At 36.4% G+C, this 18,328-nt stretch overlaps 1 protein-coding gene across 1 annotated transcript in view; it reads left to right on the top strand.

Annotated features, from left to right (window-relative positions):
* LOC136843884 (uncharacterized) overlaps positions 1-18,328 on the top strand; it is a 311,014-nt gene that overhangs the window by 216,630 nt on the left and 76,056 nt on the right. The window lies entirely within an intron of this gene.

An 18,328-nucleotide genomic window follows, 5' to 3' on the forward strand; every position in this document is an offset into this window, starting at 1 on the left:
CAACTTTGACTCGACCGATATGGTCGAAAAACGCAATTGTAAGCCAAATCTCTTTCATTCTAGTAATACTCAATCATTTACCTTCATTTTGCAACAAACGGGAAGTCTCTAGTACAATATTCCGATTTATGGTAAATTTTTGAAAAAAACTTTTTCCTTCCCTCCGTGCGCGGTAGCTCCTCTGAAAATCCTAGTATTTCTTGAGTCACCTTGTCGTAATTTTTGCGCCGTTTTATATTAGGCGTTACATAAATTTTTATACATCAAAATGTGCGCAATTTCATGTAGAATATAACAGAAAAAACCTCATGGTTGTAGCTGTTATCAGTTTTGAAATATATTTATATAAATCACGCTAAGTGACAAAATTTGAACCTTTGGTCAACTTTGACTCGACCGAAATGGTCGAAAAACGCAATTGTAAGCCAATACTGTTTCATTCTAGTAATATTCAATCATTTACCTTCATTTGGCAACAAACGGGAAGTGTCTTGCACAATATTCCGATTTATGGTGAAATTTTGAAAAAAAAACTTTTTCTTTCCCTCCGCGCGCGGTAGCTCCTCTTAAAATCCTAGTATTTCTTGAGTCACCTTGTAGTAATTTTTGCGCCGTTTTATATTAGGCGTTACATAAAGTGTTATACATCAAAATGTGCGCAATTTCATGTAGAATACAACAGTAAATAACTCATGGTTGTAGCTGTTATCAGTTTTGAAATATATTTATATAAATAACGATGTGACAAAATTTAAACCTTCGGTCAACTTTGACTCGACCGAAGTGGTCGAAAAACGCAATTGTAAGCCAAAACTGTTTCATTCTAGTAATATTAAATCATTTCCCTTCATTTTGCAACAAACGGGAAGTCTCTAGCACAATATTCCGATTTATGGTGAATTTTTGAAAAAAACTTTTTCCTTCCCTCCGCGCGCGGTAGCTCCTCTGAAAATCCTAGCATTTCTTGAGTCACCTTGTCGTAATTTTTGCGCCGTTTTATATTAGGCGTTACATAAAGTGTTATACATGAAAATGTGCGCAATTTCATGTAGAATACAACGGAAAATAACTCATGGTTGTAGCTGGTATCAGTTTTGAAATATATTTATATAAATCACGCTAAGTGACAAAATTTGAATCTTCGGTCAACTTTGACTCGACCGAAATGGTCGAAAAACGCAATTTTAAGCAGAAACTGTTTCTTATAGTAATATTCAATCATTTACCTTCATTTTGCAACAAACAGGAAGTCTCTAGCACAATATTCCGATTTATGGTGAATTTTTTTAAAAACTTTCCTTCCCTCCGTGCGCGGTAGCTCCTCTGAAAATCCTAGTATTTCTCGAGTCACCTTTTCGTAATTTTTGCGCCGTTTTATATTAGGCGTTACATAAATTTTTATACATTAAAATGTGCGCGATTTAATGTAGAATACAACAGAAAATAACTCATGGTTGTAGCTGTTATTAGTTTTGAAACATTTATATAAATCACGATAAGTGACAAAATTTGAACCTTCGGTCAACTTTGACTCGACCGAAATGGTCATAAAACGCAATTGTAAGCCAAAAATGTTTCATTCTAGTAATATTCAATCACTTCCCTTCATTTTGGAACAAACGGGAAGTCTCTAGCACAATATTCCGATATATGATGAATTTTTGAAAAAACTTTTCCTTCCCTCCGCGCGCGATAGCTCCTCTGAAAATCCTAGCATTTCTTGAGTCACCTTGTCGTAATTTTTGCGCCGTTTTATATTAGGCGTTACATAAAGTGTTATACATCAAAATGTGCGCAATTTCATGTAGAATACAACAGAAAAAATTCATGGTTGTAACTGTTATCAGTTTTGAAATATATTTATATAAATCACGATAAGTGACAAAATTTGAACCTTCGGTCAAATTTGACTCGACCGAAATGGCCGAAAAACGCAATTGTAAGCCAAAACTGTTTCATTCTAGTAATATTAAATCATTTTCATTCATTTTGCAAGAAACGGGATGTCTCTAGCACAATATTCCGATTTATGGTGAATTTTTGAAAAAACTTTTTCCTTCCCTCCGCGCGCGGTAGCTCCTCTGAAAATCCTAGCATTTCTTGAGTCACCTTGTCGTACTTTTTGCGCCGTTTTATATTAGGCGTTACATAAAGTGTTATACATCAAAATGTGTGCAATTTCATGCAGAATACAACAGTAAATAACTCATGGTTGTAGCTGTTATCAGTTTTGAAATATATTTATATAAATCACGATAAGTGACAAAATTTAAACCTTTGGTCAAATTTGACTCGACCGAAATGGTCGAAAAACGCAATTGTAAGCCAAAACCGTTTCATTCTAGTAATATTCAATCATTTCCCTTCATTTTGCAACAAACGGGAAATCTCTAGCACAATATTCCGATTTATGGTGAATTTTTGAAAAAAAACTTTTTCCTTCCCTCCGCGCTGTAGCTCCTCTGAAAATCCTAGCATTTCTTGAGTCACCTTGTCGTAAGTTTTGCGCCGTTTTATATTAGGCGTTACATAAAGTGTTATACATCAAAATGTGCGCAATTTCATGTAAAATACAACAGAAAATAACTCATGATTTTAGCTGTTATCATTTTTGAAATATATTTATATAAATCACGATAAGTGACAAAATTTGAAGCTTCGGTCAACTTTGACTCGACCGAAATGGTCGAAAAACGCAATTGTAAGCCAAATCTCTTTCATTCTAGTAATATTCAATCATTTACCTTCATTTTGCAACAAACGGGAAGTCTCTAGCACAATATTCCGATTTATGGTAAATTTTTGAAAAATACGTTTTCCTTCCCTCCGCGTGGTAGCTCCTCTGAAAATCCTAGCATTTCTGGAGTCACCTTGTCGTAATTTTTGCGCCGTTTTATATTAGGCGTTACATAAAGTGTTATACATCAAAATGTGCGCAATTTCATGTAGAATACAACAGAAAAAACTCATGGTTGTAACTGTTATCAGTTTTGAAATATATTTATATAAATCACGATAAGTGACAAAATTTGAACCTTCGGTCAAATTTGACTCGTCCGAAATGGCCGAATAACGCAATTGTAAGCCAAAACTGTTTCATTCTAGTAATATTAAATCATTTTCTTTCGTTTTGTAACAAACGGGAAGTCTCTAGCACAATATTCCGATTTATGGTGAATTTTTGAAAAAAACTTTTTCCTTCCCTCCGCGCGCGGTAGCTCCTCTGAAAATCCTAGCATTTCTTGAGTCACCTTGTCGTACTTTTTGCGCCGTTTTATATTAGGCGTTACATAAATTTTTATACATCAAAACGTGCGCAATTTCATGTAGAATACAACAGAAAAAACCTCATGGTTGTAACTGTTATCAGTTTTGAAATATATCTATATAAATCACGATAAGTGACAAAATTTGAAGCTTCGGTCAACTTTGACTCGACTGAAATGGTCGAAAAAGGCAATTGTAAGCCAAAACTGTTTCATTCTAGTAATATTCAATCATTTACCTTCAATTTGAAACAAACGGGAAGTCTCTAGCACAATATTCCGATTTATGGTGAATTTTTGAAAAAACTTTTTCCTTCCCTCCGCGCGCGGTAACTCCGCTGAAAATCCTAGCATTTCTTGAGTCACCTTGTCGTAATTTTTGCGTCGTTTTCTGTTATGCGTTACATAAAGTGTTATATATCAAAATGTGCGTAGTTTCATGTAGAATACAACAAAAAATAACTCATGGTTGTAGCTGTTATCAATTTTGAAATATTTTCATATAAATAACGATAAGTGACAAAATTTGAACCTTTGGTCAATTTTGACTCGCCCGAAATGGTCGAAAAACGCAATTGTAAGCCAAAACTCTTACATTCTAGTAACATTCAATCATTTACCTTCATTTTGCAACAAACGTGAAGTCTCTTGCACAAAAACTTTTTCCTTCCCTCCGCGCGCGGTAACTCCGCTGAAAATCGTAGCTTTTCTTGAGTCACATTGTCGTAATTTTTGCGTCGTTTTCTATTAGGTGTTACATAAAGTGTTATACATCAAAATGTGTGCAATTTCATGTAGAATACAACAAAAAATAACCCATGGTTGTAGCTTTTATCAATTTTGAAATATTTCCATATAAATAACAATTTTGACTCGCCCGAAATGGTCGAAAAACGCAATTGTAAGCCAAAACTCTTACATTCTAGTAACATTCAATCATTTACCTTCATTTTCCGTAAACGGGAAGTCTCTTGCACAATATTCTGATTTATGGTGATTTTTTGAAAAAACTTTTTCCTTCCCACCGCGCGCGGGAACTCCGCTGAAAATCGTAGCATTTCTTGAGTCACCTTGTCGTAATTTTTGCGCCATTTTCTATTAGGCGTTACATAAAACGGGGTTTGACGAAGGAAAACATTATTTTTGACCAAGGCAGACCTGGGTCACTCATGGAGGACTATTCACCACCTGTACAGGTGTGTGTGACTCTCGAAATAATAATCAAGAAGTCTAAATAGACCTAAAACGCCCAAAAGGCTCTCTCACAGGCTAAAAGCATGTATATGGAGAGAAGTGACTTTGAATTTCAGGTCTGCCTAATCAAAAACAACCATTCCAACGTCAAAACCTCTTCAATACAGGAAAGGAGAGCCGTTCCAAGAAAGAAGAAGAGCAGCGCATTCCACCCATCAACTGTTACAACCTATCATCGCCATGTTCACTATTGAGTGATATACAGTGGTTATCGAGTTGTGTGAAATGTAAAAGGAAAGAAAACCAAGAAGGGTGGGGTCTGAGTGACCCAGGTCTGCCTTGGTCAAAAATAATGTTTTCCTTCGTCAAACCCCGTTTTTTGACCGAAGGGCAGACCTGGGTCACTCATGGAGTACTTACCAAGAGTCATAAAAAAGGGGGTTTTATGACCAGGGAGAGAAGGGAAGGGCAAGGTAATCAGCTGATGGAAAAAGGGGGGATGCCTGAAAAAATAGCTAATTGGTGTATCCTGAGGTAAAATCATAATCCATAATAATATAAAGAATACAGAAACTCAAAATTGATTAAGGCAGACCTAAAAGATAGGTAGCGATTCTAGAAAAATTGAGATAAAATATACATAATATTAACTAGTATATCAGGAATCCAAATGTGATACTGACATGAACCCGATTATTAAATATAAGCAAATAACTATATATATGTTAATCCAAAGACAATTATAATCTAAATATTTACTTATAGAAGAAATACATATTTAGACAATTATGAAAAGGTGCCTCATGTACAAATACATAACAAATGATGTATATAAATCAAATTAATTAAATTATGAAGTCAGGCTTCCAGACTCAGAACCCAGAACAACAAAAGACGGGGAAATACTAGAGATCTGCTTCAAATAATGTTTTTTGAAAACTTTTATAGAAGACCATCCAACCAGATCACAAATTCTTTTGCTATTCATACCTTTTAGGAAAGCAAAAGAAGTTGCGACTTTTCTCAAATCATGAGTTCTGGGAAAGGAACCTGGATCAGCCCAACGAATAAATTGGCACATAAATAATCTCAACTTATTAATTGAAATGTCAGAAAGGTTTTCTGGGTGTACAAAAATTTTAAAAGATTTGGTATTGCAAGTCAAAACAAGATACTTTTCCAAATTATGCACTGGACATAAAGGATGATGACCTCCTTTATCATTCTTAAGTCTAGTGATAAAAATGGGTTCAAGTCTGAAATTAGGACGTTCATTCTTGGCCAAAAAATTAGGGTTGGGAAACAGTCTGACCCCTTCTGAAGAAAAATCAATAAATTCATCTGACCTCAGCAGTGAATGAATTTCACTAATCCTACTTCCTGTAGCCAAGGAGATTAGAAACAATGTGATATATAAACTGTCTTTAACACAAGGGTTCTCTTGGAACCTTGAAGACAATGCAAAATTTAAAACCTTATCTAAAGACCAAGAGATTTTTGTACCAGGAATATTGGGTTTGATGTTAAAAAGGGCTTTAATAAATTCTGGAAATGGATGAACCGATACATCAATGTTAAAAGCAAGTTTAAGAGGTTTAGATAATGCAGACTTGTAAGTTGAAATTGTGGTAGGGGATAAATGTTTTTCATTAAAAAGATTTCTCAGAAAGGTTAAAATAGTTTCCACTGAAATCTTATCAACATTGTTAGATTTAATAAAATGACAAAAAGAGTTCCACACAGTCTGATATTGTCTAATGGTAGAAGTTCTTAAGGAATTAATTAAAATTCTTGCTGAATCACTAGAGTATAACTTGCTATAAATCTTAATCATAAAATCCAGCAAGCTAGTTGGAGGAGAATCTTTGAGGCACAAAAGCAACGATTCCCCCCAACTAGTTGTGAGAGTGCTGGATTCGGTATTATTAGTCTTTCTTTGGCTCTTGCTTGCAATAGAGGGAACCATGGCTGGGCAGTCCACAATGGGGCTATCAACATTGCTTTTCCTCTGAAGCTCTCCAAATAACTGAGCACTCTGAGGATCATCTTTGTTGGAGAAAACAGGTAAATTACTTGCCACCTGTTCCAGTCCAATGTGAAGGCGTCGACCCCCACTGCTAGAGAGTCGATCACTGGAGAAACGAAGAGGGGTAACTGGGAATTCTCTCTCGTGGCAAACAGATCTATCTGGGGGGTCCCCAACTGGGAGCAAACATAGTGGAAGGATGTCTGATCCAGGGACCACTCCGATGGTATTGGGTGGCTTCTGGATAACGCGTCTGCTATAACATTTTTCACCCCTGCCACGTGAAAAGCTGTCATCGTTAGGTTTTTTCTTTGAAGAAGCCTCAGAATAGAGAGAGACCACTCGTTTAGAGGCTTCGATTTCGCTGACCCCTTCCTGTTCAGACAGGCCACTGTTGTTGCGTTGTCTGAGTGTAGCCTGAAGTGGATCCCTGGCTGGAGATTCAGTTTCTTGATGGCAATATACACTACGGCTATCTCTAAAATATTTATATGGCAAGTTGAAAGAGGATGAGACCATACACCCTGAAACATCTGCCCTGCAGATGTGTGAATCCCCCAGCCTGTCTGGGAGGCATCTGTGTACACGTCCAGAGTGGGTGGAGGTGGACGGAAAGGAATCACTGCCGAGAAAAACTCTGGATGCTTCCATCTTTCTAGAGCCCTCTTGATGAAAGGAGGGAACGGACATGACAGATCCCTTTGCTTCCTGTTGGCCTTCTTGATTAAAAAGTGATTCAGGCCCTTTAAAAGGGCTTTGCCCACAGGGTCGACTACTGAGGCAAATTGGAGTCTCCCCAACATCTGCTCCACTTGCCAACGAGACACTGATGTTTTCTTCAAAAATAACGAAAGGGTCCGAGATAGAGACAAGACCTTGTCTCTCGGCAGATACAGGGTACCAGAAATGGTGTCCCAAACCACCCCCAGCCACTGAAAAGTCTGCTCTGGAGTTAATCTTGATTTCTTCATGTTGATAAGAAAACCTCTCTTGGACAGGGTCTGTAAAACAATCCTTGTTGCCCTTAAACAATTCGCTCTCGAATTCGCCCATATCAGCCAGTCGTCCAAATATACTAATACCTGGATACCTTTCTGTCTGAGTTCCCTCAGAATTGGACGACAGATCTTCGTGAATACCCTTGGAGCTATGTTGAGGCCGAAAGGTAGAGCTTTGAAACGAAACTTCTTCCCTTCTAGACTGAATCCGAGGAACTTTCTGTAATGTGGGTGTATTGGAATATGCCAATAGGCGTCCTTCAAGTCGATGGAAGTGGCAAAAGCTCCTACTGGCAATACCAATCTTACGTCTTGCAAAGTTGTCATTCTGAAAGTCGGACATTGTATTGATTTGTTGAGGGTTGACAGGTCTAAGATGATCCTTCTTTTGTTTGTATCTTTTATGGACCAGCCCCATGTACCAGAGCTCTTCCCCCCCCCCCTTTATGGCACGTTGCTATCTACAAGGAGGGAGAGAAAAATTTAATAAAAGCTGCTGAATGCATTGAGAGCAAGGTTGGTTCCATTCCCATTGGAAATTTAAAACGGTATGGAAAGAACCTTCTAATAAAAGCTGGTAACGAGACTCAAGCAGTTCTGCTATCTAACTTTAAACCTCCTGAAAGTGGAAATATTGAATCTATTTCATCTCACAGATTCTTTAATACACTGTAAGGAGTAGTTTACTCAAAAGATTTGCATGTTTTTAAAGAGGAGGAGATTCTCCATCGATGTCCTCCTTGTGTATCTCATGTAAAAAAACTGGGTGGTGATGCAGCTATCCTTTTAACCTTCTCCAATTACCTACCTGATACCATCATTGTTGGCCATGAGAGGATGCAGGTTAAAAAATATAAGAGAAGTCGTAGACAGTGTCGCAAATGCTTTGAATATGGCCACATTCAAAACTCTTTCGATAACAATAAAAGATGTCCTGCGTGCTCTGCAGAGCACGATAATTTTGATGATTGCAAAGCAGCCCGATACTGTTTTCTTTGCAAGGGTGATCACACACCAAACTCTAGGGCTTGTCCCAGATATAAATTTGAACAAGAAGTGTTGGCTGTGGCAGGTAACGAACATATCAGCATTAGTGAAGCAAAGCGCACGGTAATGGGGGCAAACAAAAGTGACAGCTCTACGTATGCTTCTGTAATAAAACTTATGAAAACTTCCAGCAATGTAAGGCCACCAATAACTGTGTCTGATAGAAGATATCACAAACCTCCTATTTGTCGAACTATAAATAATAATGAAAATCTCCAAAATGGTCAGAAACTTTCGTCGGCAAGTGCTTTGGAGTCCAATACCAAAAATTGTACTTCCAAAAGCACAGAAAATTTATCTTCCAAAGTCGATCTAAATGCCACCTCTACGACAGCTGCCGATTTGTCTCCAAAAATAAGGGTGCTAAAATCAACTAATAATTCAGGAAAATGTTCTGAAAATATTTCCAACAAAAATAAGCTAAAGGAACAATCCCAATTAGATAGAGCTAGTTCAGAGCCATCAAGCGCCACAGCCACCAACAAAAATAATAATAAAACTACAGTTGTAACTATAAAGAAGCGCACAAGAAATACTTCCCCAAATAACGATAACTTTATAATAAAAACTTCAAATGGGTTCAGTGTTTTGGAAGAGATCTCTCCTCCTAGAAAGGTGGTTCCAAAAGTAGATTCAGAACAAAAACATCTGAATTCAATTCAGTCTTGCCGCCCTAAGACAAATAGGATTAGTGGTGCACAGAACCACAGTAGTAATTCTGAACATCAGGTTCATAATAAAAAATATGAAGATCAACCAAAGACCCTGAAATCCAGTTCAGATGAAAAGGGATTAAGAAAACAATCTCTTATAAAGGAGAATTTCCCACCCCACCCTAGGAACAGTACTTCCCCTCCAAGCAGTGGGAAGTAGCACATTTTACCACCTTAGCATTCATGCTCGATATCCTTCAGTGGAACTGTAAAGGTCTCAGAGCCCGTACAGAGGACCTTAAAGTTTTAATGCATGAATTCAGTCCAGGGATTATATGCCTACAGGAAACAATGTTAGGCAACTCTGCTTATAATCTTGGACTAAATTATTCAATATTTAAATCATATCCCCCAACTGGTGAACGTGCCCATGGAGGTGCTGCAATTATTATTAATAAATCTCTTCAGCACTCCACAATACAATTAAATACAACACTACAAGCTGTCGCCATTTCAGTCATTTTGGAAAAGAGGATAACAATCTGCTTCTTATACCTTCCACCAGACCTTGCTTTTAAAACTGGAGATACTCAGTCGTTAATTGACCAACTTCCAGCTCCTTTACTTCTGCTAGGTGATTTTAATGCCCACAACCCCCTTTGGGGAAGTCGGTTTTTAGATAGTAAAGGGAAATTAATCGAAGACCTTATTGACAGGAATGATGTTACCCTATATAATAATGGGTCAATGACTTTCCACAACATGCATGATAATCATTTCTCTGCACTGGACCTTAGTATTTCTTCAACTAGTATCCACCTTGATTTTAATTGGTCTGTTAATGAAGATTTAAATGGAAGTGATCACTACCTGATCCATTTGAAATATGCTCTGAATGCTCCATCTGAAGTTTTACCTAGGTGGAAGGTAGAGGACGCAGATTGGGATAAATTCAGTAAGGGTATCAATCTAGATAAGGAGTTTGAGTTCTTTCATTCTCATCTAGATGTCTATGATTACTTTATTGAATCTACTTTGAAGAGTGCTGAAGGCTCGATTCCAAAAACAAAAGGCACACCTCGTAGACCTGCAGTTCCCTGGTGGAATAAGACATGTGGTATTCTGAGAAAAGTGACTAGGAAGTGCTACAGACGTTACAAAACTAGTGGCTCCCCTCAGTCTAAATTAATCTACAAACGTGCTTTAGCTAAGCAGTGGCGCTTCTATAAGAAAGCCAAAAGAGAATGTTGGCTTTACTATATTAATGGAATAAACTCCAAGACCCCACTAAGAGTGGTGTGGCGCAAAGTAAGGAAATTGAGTGGAAAATTTGTTGCGTCACCATTACCCCTCACTAAAAATAAATGACACTCTAATCACAGAACCCACTGAAGTTGCCAGTGAGCTAGGAAAACACTTTTCTAAAGTTTCCAGCCCTAACAATTATTCTTCAGAGTTTCAAAGAATTAGGAATTCTGAAATGTGTCTGAAGTTTGATTCGGGAAAATCTGAACCATATAACTACAAATTTTCCCTAAGAGAACTTCGTGAGGCGCTCTCCTCAAGTGAATCCACAGCTCCAGGTGAGGATGCAATCATATATGAAATGCTGAAACACCTCCCAGATGATGCCAAAAAATATTTACTGAAGATTCTAAACAAAATATGGGAAACTGGAATTTTACCAAAGGACTGGAAAATATCCATAATTGTCCCTATTAAAAAGCCTAATAAAGATGCTTCCCAAGCCACCAGCTATAGACCAATAGCTCTTACCAGCTGTGTATGTAAGCTGATGGAGAAAATGATAAATACTAGACTAGTTTGGCACCTGGAAACCAAAGGATTACTATCGCCATTTCAATTTGGTTTCAGAAAAAACCGCTCCACCCTTGATCCCTTGCTGAGGCTGACCAACCAAATCCAGCAAGGATTCGCCAAACAGTGTCAGACCATTGGCATATTTTTTATCTTGGAGAAAGCATATGACACTACCTGGAGAATTGGCATCATGAAACAATTGCACAAGATGGGCATATGTGGAAGAATGATCAGGTTTATATATTCCTTTTTAACAGACAGACTTTTTAAGGTAAGAGTGGGAAACTCCTTTTATGCAGGAGGAAGGAGTTCCCTAAGGAAGCGTTTTAAGTGTAACACTTTTTTCAGTGGCAATAAATAGTGTGGTTGAAAAAATCTCACCCCCTGTTAAATGCTCGCTTTTTGTGGATGACCTTGCAATATACTGCACAGGACATGATTCCTTGTCTGTATGTAAACATTTGCAAAGGTCTATTAATGCTATTACTAAGTGGGCTGATGAGAATGGTTTCAAATTCTCCTCTTCCAAAACAGTTGCAGTTAGATTCACCAGGTGCCGGCGTGTGGAAGAGGTTCCCACACTTAGTTTAAAAGGGTCCATCCTTCCTTACGAGAGTGAAGTTAAATTTCTGGGGATGACTGTTGACCATAAATTAACATGGGCTAGCCACATAAATGCCCTAAAGTTTAATGTTAAACAATCTATGAATATTTTAAAGATTGTTTCTGGATTTAGTTGGGGGGCTGATAAGAAATCCCTTCTGAGGCTATATGACTCTCTGTGTCGATGTAAGCTAGACTATGGCTGTCAAATTTATTCCTCAGCCTGTAAAACCAAGCTAAAGGAACTGGATGTTGTACACAACATGGGGTTGAGAATATGCTCAGGGGCTTTTAGAACTTCGCCTGTTGAAAGCATATATGTCGACACAGATCATTTTCCCCTTGATCTAAGAAGGCAAGAGCTAGGGTTGCGATACATGGCTAGAATGAAAAGTGCTCCCAAAAATCCCTCCTTTCAAGCACTAAAGGAAACAGACTCTCGAAGTTTTTCTGGTACAAGAGCTTCTAAACCATTCCAAATTCGACTGAATGAGGGTGTTAGGAATAATCATCTTTAATCCCAGAAAGTCCTGGAAGTAGAATATCCTGTAAATCCTCCATGGGTTATCCCAGAAGCATCAATATGTAAGAAACTGTTTAACAAAAAGGACTGCACTGAAGAAGAGATTAGGGGAAAATTCTTAGAGCACGATGTTACACATACTAATTTTACAAAGATCTATACAGATGGATCAAAGTCAGATAGTGGTGTTGGTTGCGCTGTTATCCTTGGTGATACAGCGTACACAGCTAAATTACCTGACTCTGCAGCAATATTTACTGCCGAATTAACAGCCGTAGTGTCTGCCCTAGATTTAGTTTTTCAAAGTAGTGACTCTAATTTTGTCATATACTCAGACTCTAGAAGCACCTTTAAGCTATTAAAAATTTAATAGCTTTCATCCATTAATTCAAAAAGTTCAGGAGTGGCTTTTTCATATATATTGTCGACGTAAATCAGTCTCTTTCTGTTGGGTCCCTTCTCACTTGGGGATTCGCGTAAACGAGATGGCAGACAGGGAAGCAAAAGGTGCTAGTATTTTATCAGAAACCTCTTTCAGAAAAGTGCCTCATACAGATCTAAAAGGTCCCATTAGATCTTATGTTTTAAGTAAATGGCAAGAAAGGTGGACTTCTCCTCTTCTTGCCAATAATAAGAAGTATAGAAATATTAGGGATAATATACTACCGTGGTCTTCGTCATTCCAGCTTGACAGACGAACAGAGGTTATTTTAACCAGATTAAGGATTGGGCACACTCGTCTAACCCATCAGTTTATTTTAGAAGGAAGCAGCCCTCCAGAGTGTGCTTACTGTGAAGAGACACTAACAGTGGAGCACATTCTGGTGGTGTGCCCCAGATATTTTAACCAAAGAGAGATATTTTCAGGGTAAATCCCTGTCTGATATTTTGGGAGATGAAGCAGATATTTCTGCTATCATCTCTTTTTTAAAGTGCATTAAAATTTTTAACGATATTTAATTTATTTAATAATTTATTACATCACGTAGAATTTTAATGACATTAAATTTTTTATGTATATGTCACATCATTCATTAAACTTCATAACCTTATTTATTGGTCACATCGCTTCATTTTATTTATTAATCATTTCCTTCATGAATTCATAACTTTAACATAATGTATTTTCTCTCCATTACGGCGCTGAATGGCCTTGTTGGCCCCAGTGCCTGGGCTTTTGCCCTAAATATCATACACCCACCCATCCATCTTACATTCTAGAAATATTCAATCATTTACCTTAATTTTGCAACAAACGGGAAGTCTCTAGCACAATATTCCGATTTATAGTGAATTTTTGAAAAAAAACTTTTTCCTTTCCTCCGCGCGCGGTAACTCCGTTGAAAATTCTAGCATTTCTTGAGTCACCTTGTCGTAAATTTTGCGTCGTTTTCTATTAGGCGTTACATAAAGTGTTATACATGAAAATGTGCGCAATTTCATGTAGAATACAACAGAAAATAACTCATTGTTTTATCTTTTATCAGTTTTGAAATATTTTCATATAAATCACGCTGTGACAAAATTTGAACCTTCAGTCAACTTGACTCGACCGAAATGGTCGAAAAACGCAATTATAAGGCTAAAATGTTTTACTATAGTAATATTCCAACATTTAACTTAATTTTGCAACAAACGGGAAGTCTCTAGCACAATATTCCGATTTATGGTGAATTTTTGAAAAAAACTTTTTCCTTCCCTCCGCGCGCGGTAGCTCCTCTGAAAATCATAGCATTTTTTGAATCACCTTGTCGTAATTTTTGCGCCGTTTTCTGTTAGGCGTTACATAAAGTGTTATACATCAAAATGAGTGCAATTTCATGTAGAATACAACAGAAAATAACTGATTGTTTTAGCTGTTATCAGTTTTGAAATATATTTATATAAATCACCTTAAGTGACAAAATTTGAACCTTTAGTCAACTTTGACTCGACCGAAATGGTCTAACAACGCAATTATAAGCCAAAAATCTTTCATTATAGTAATGTTCAATCATTTACCTTCATTTTTCAACAAAAGAAAAGTCTCTAGCACAATATTCCGATTTATGGTGAATTTTTTGAAAAAAACTTTTTCCTTCCCTCCGCGCGCCGTAGCTCCTCTGAAAATCCTAGCATTTCTTGAGTCACCTTGTCGTAATTTTTGCGCCGTTTTATATTAGGCGTTACATAAAGTGTTATACATCAGAATGTGCGCAATTACATTTAGAATACAATAGAAAATAACTGATGGTTGTAGCTGTTATCAGTTTTGAAATATATTTATATGAATCACGATAAGTGACAAAATTTGAACCTTTGGTCAACTTTGACTCGACCGAAATGGTCGAAAAACGCAATTGTAAGCCAAAACCGTTTCATTCCAGTAATATTCAATCATTTACCTTAATTTTGCAACAAACGGTAAGTCTCTAGCACAATATTTCGATTTATGGTGAATTTTTGAAAAAACTTTTTCCTTCCCTCCGCGCGCGGTAGCTCCTCTGAAAATCCTAGCATTTCTTGAGTCACCTTGTCGTAATTTTTGCGCCGTTTAATATTAGGCGTTACATAAAGTGTTATACATAAAAATGTGCGCAGTTTAATTTAGAATACAACAGAAAATAACTGATGGTTGTAGCTGTTATCAGTTTTGAAATATATTTATATAAATCACGATAAGTGACAAAATTTGAACCTTCAGTCAACTTTGACTCGAATGAAATGGTCGAAAAACGCAATTGTAAGCCAAAACCGTTTCATTCTAGTAACATTCAATCATTTACCTCAATTTTGCAACAAACGGTAAGTCTCTAGCACAATATTCCGATTTATAGTGAATTTTTTAAAAAAACTTTTTCCTTCTCTCCGCGCGCCGTAGCTCCTCTGAAAATCCTAGCATTTCTTGAGTCACCTTGTCGTAATTTTTGCGCCGTTTTATATTAGGTGTTACATAAAGTGTTATACATCAAAATGTGCGCAATTTCATGTAAAATACAACAGAAAATAACTGATGGTTGTAGCTGTTATCAGTTTTGAAATATATTTATATAAATCACGATAAGTGACAAAATTTGAACCTTCGGTCAACTTTGACTCGACCGAAATGGTCGAAAAACGCAATTGTAAGCCAAAACCGTTTCATTCTAGTAATATTCAATCATTTACCTTAATTTTACAACAAACGGGATGTCTCTAGCACAATATTACGATTTATGGTGAATTTTTAAAAAAAAACATTTTCCTTCCCTCCGCGCGCGGTAGCTCCGTTGAATATCGTAGCATTTCTTGAGTCACCTTGTCGTAATTTTCGCGCCGTTTTATATTAGGCGTTACAAAAAGTGTTATACATCAAAATGTGTGCAATTTAATTTAAAATACAACAGAAAATAACTCATGGTTGTAGCTTTTATCAGTTTTGAAATATTTTCATATAAATCACGCTAAGTGACAAAATTTGAACCTTCGGTCAAATTTGACTCGACAGAAATGGTCGAAAAACGCAATTATAAGGCAAAACTGTTTTATTATAGTAATATACCAACATTTCACTTAATTTTGCAACAAACGGGAAGTCTCTAGCACAATATTCCGATTTATGGTGAATTTTTGAAAAAAAACTTTTTCCTTCCCTCCGCGCGCGGTAGCTCCTCTGAAAATCATAGCATTTTTTGAATCACCTTGTCGTAATTTTTGCGCCGTTTTCTGTTAGGCGTTACATAAAGTGTTATACATCAAAATGTGTGCAATTTCATGTAGAATACAACAGAAAATAACTGATTTTTTTAGCTGTTATCAGTTTTGAAATATATTTATATAAATCACCTTAAGTGACAAAATTTGAACCTTCGGTCAACTTTGACTCGACGAAATGGTCAAAAAACGCAATTGTAAGCCAAAATTCTTACATTCTAGTAATATTCAATCATTTACCTTAATTTTTCAACAAAAGGGAAGTCTCTAGCACAATATTCCGATTTATGGTGAATTTTTTGAAAAAAAACTTTTTCCTTCCCTCCGCGCGCGGTAGCTCCTCTGAAAATCCTAGCATTTCTTGAGTCACCTTGTCGTAATTTTTGCGCCGTTTTATATTAGGCGTTACATAAAGTGTTATACATCAAAATGTGCGCAATTTTATTTAGAATACAACAGAAAATAACTGATGGTTGTAGGTGTTATCAGTTTTGAAATATATTTATATGAATCACGATAAGTGACAAAATTTGAACCTTTGGTCAACTTTGACTCGACCGAAATGGTCGAAAAACGCAATTGTAAGCCAAAACCGTTTCATTCTAGTAATATTCAATCATTTACCTTAATTTTGCAACAAACGGCAAGTCTCTAGCACAATATTTCGATTTATGGTGAATTTTTGAAAAAACTTTTTCCTTCCCTCCGCGCGCGGTAGCTCTTCTGAAAATCCTAGCATTTCTTGAGTCACCTTGTCGTAATTTTTGCGCCGTTTAATATTAGGCGTTACATAAAGTGTTATACATGAAAATGTGCGCAGTTTAATTTAGAATACAACAGAAAATAACTGATGGTTGTAGCTGTTATCAGTTTTGAAATATATTTATATAAATCACGATAAGTGACAAAATTTGAACCTTCAGTCAACTTTGACTCGAATGAAATGGTCGAAAAACGCAATTGTAAGCCAAAACCGTTTCATTCTAGTAACATTCAATCATTTACCTCCATTTTGCAACAAACGGTAAGTCTCTAGCACAATATTCCGATTTATAGTGAATTTTTGAAAAAACCTTTTTCCTTCCCTCCGCGCGCCGTAGCTCCTCTAAAAATACTAGCATTTCTTGAGTCACCTTGTCGTAATTTTTGCGCCGTTTTATATTAGGTGTTACATAAAGTGTTATACATCAAAATGTGCGCAATTTCATGTAAAATACAACAGAAAATAACTGATGGTTGTAGCTGTTATCAGTTTTGAAATATATTTATATAAATCACGATAAGTGACAAAATTTGAACCTTCGGTCAAGTTTGACTCGACCGAAATGGTCGAAAAACGCAATTGTAAGCCAAAACCGTTTCATTCTAGTAATATTCAATCATTTACCTTAATTTTGCAACAAACGGGATGTCTCTAGCACAATATTACGATTTATGGTGAATTTTTGAAAAAAAACTTTTTCCTTCCCTCCGCGCGCGGTAACTCCGTTGAATATCGTAGCATTTCTTGAGTCACCTTGTCGTAATTTTCGCGCCGTTTTATAATAGGCGTTACACAAAGTGTTATACATCAAAATGTGTGCAATTTCATTTAAAATACAACAGAAAATAACTCATGGTTGTAGCTTTTATCAGTTTTGAAATATTTTCATATAAATCACGCTAAGTGACAAAATTTGAACCTTCGGTCAAATTTGACTCGACAGAAATGGTCGAAAAACGCAATATTAAGCCAAAAATGTTTCATTATAGTAATATTCAATCATTTACCTTCATTTTGCAACAAACGGAAAGTCTCTAGCACAATATTCCGATTTATGGTGAATTTTTGAAAAACCTTTTCCTTCCCTCCGCGCGCGGTAGCTCCTCTGAAAATCCTAGCATTTCTTGAGTCATTTTGTCGTAATTTTTGCGCCGTTTTATATTAGGCGTTACATAAAGTGTTATACATCAAAATGTGCGCAGTTTCATGTAAAATACAATTCAAAATAAATGATGGTCGTAGCTGTTATCACTTTTGAAATATTTTCATATAAATAACGATAAGTGAGAAAATTTGAACCTTTGGTTAATTTTGACACGCCAGAAATTGTCAAAAATCGCAATTGTAAGCCAAAACTCTTACATTTTAGTAACATTCAATAATTTACCTTCATTTTGCAAGAAACGGGAAGTCTCTTGCACAATATTCTGATTTATGGTGAATTTAAAAAAAAAACTTTTTCCTTCCCTTCGCGCGCGGTAACTCCGTTGAAAATCATAGCATTTCTTGAGTTACCTTGTCGTAATTTTTGCGCCGTTTTCTATTAGGCGTTACATAAAGTGTTATACATCAAAATGTCTGCAATTTCATTTTGAATACAACAGAAAATAACTGATGGTTATAGCATTTATCAGTTTTGAAATATTTTCATATAAATCACGCTAAGTGACAAAATTTGAACCTTCGGTCAACTTTGACTCGACCGGAATGGTCGAAAAACGCAATTTTAAGCCAAAATTGTTTCATTCTCGTAATATTCAAT

This window comes from Macrobrachium rosenbergii, chromosome 12 (genome assembly GCF_040412425.1).
Source record: "Macrobrachium rosenbergii isolate ZJJX-2024 chromosome 12, ASM4041242v1, whole genome shotgun sequence".
Lineage (NCBI taxonomy): Eukaryota > Metazoa > Arthropoda > Malacostraca > Decapoda > Palaemonidae > Macrobrachium > Macrobrachium rosenbergii.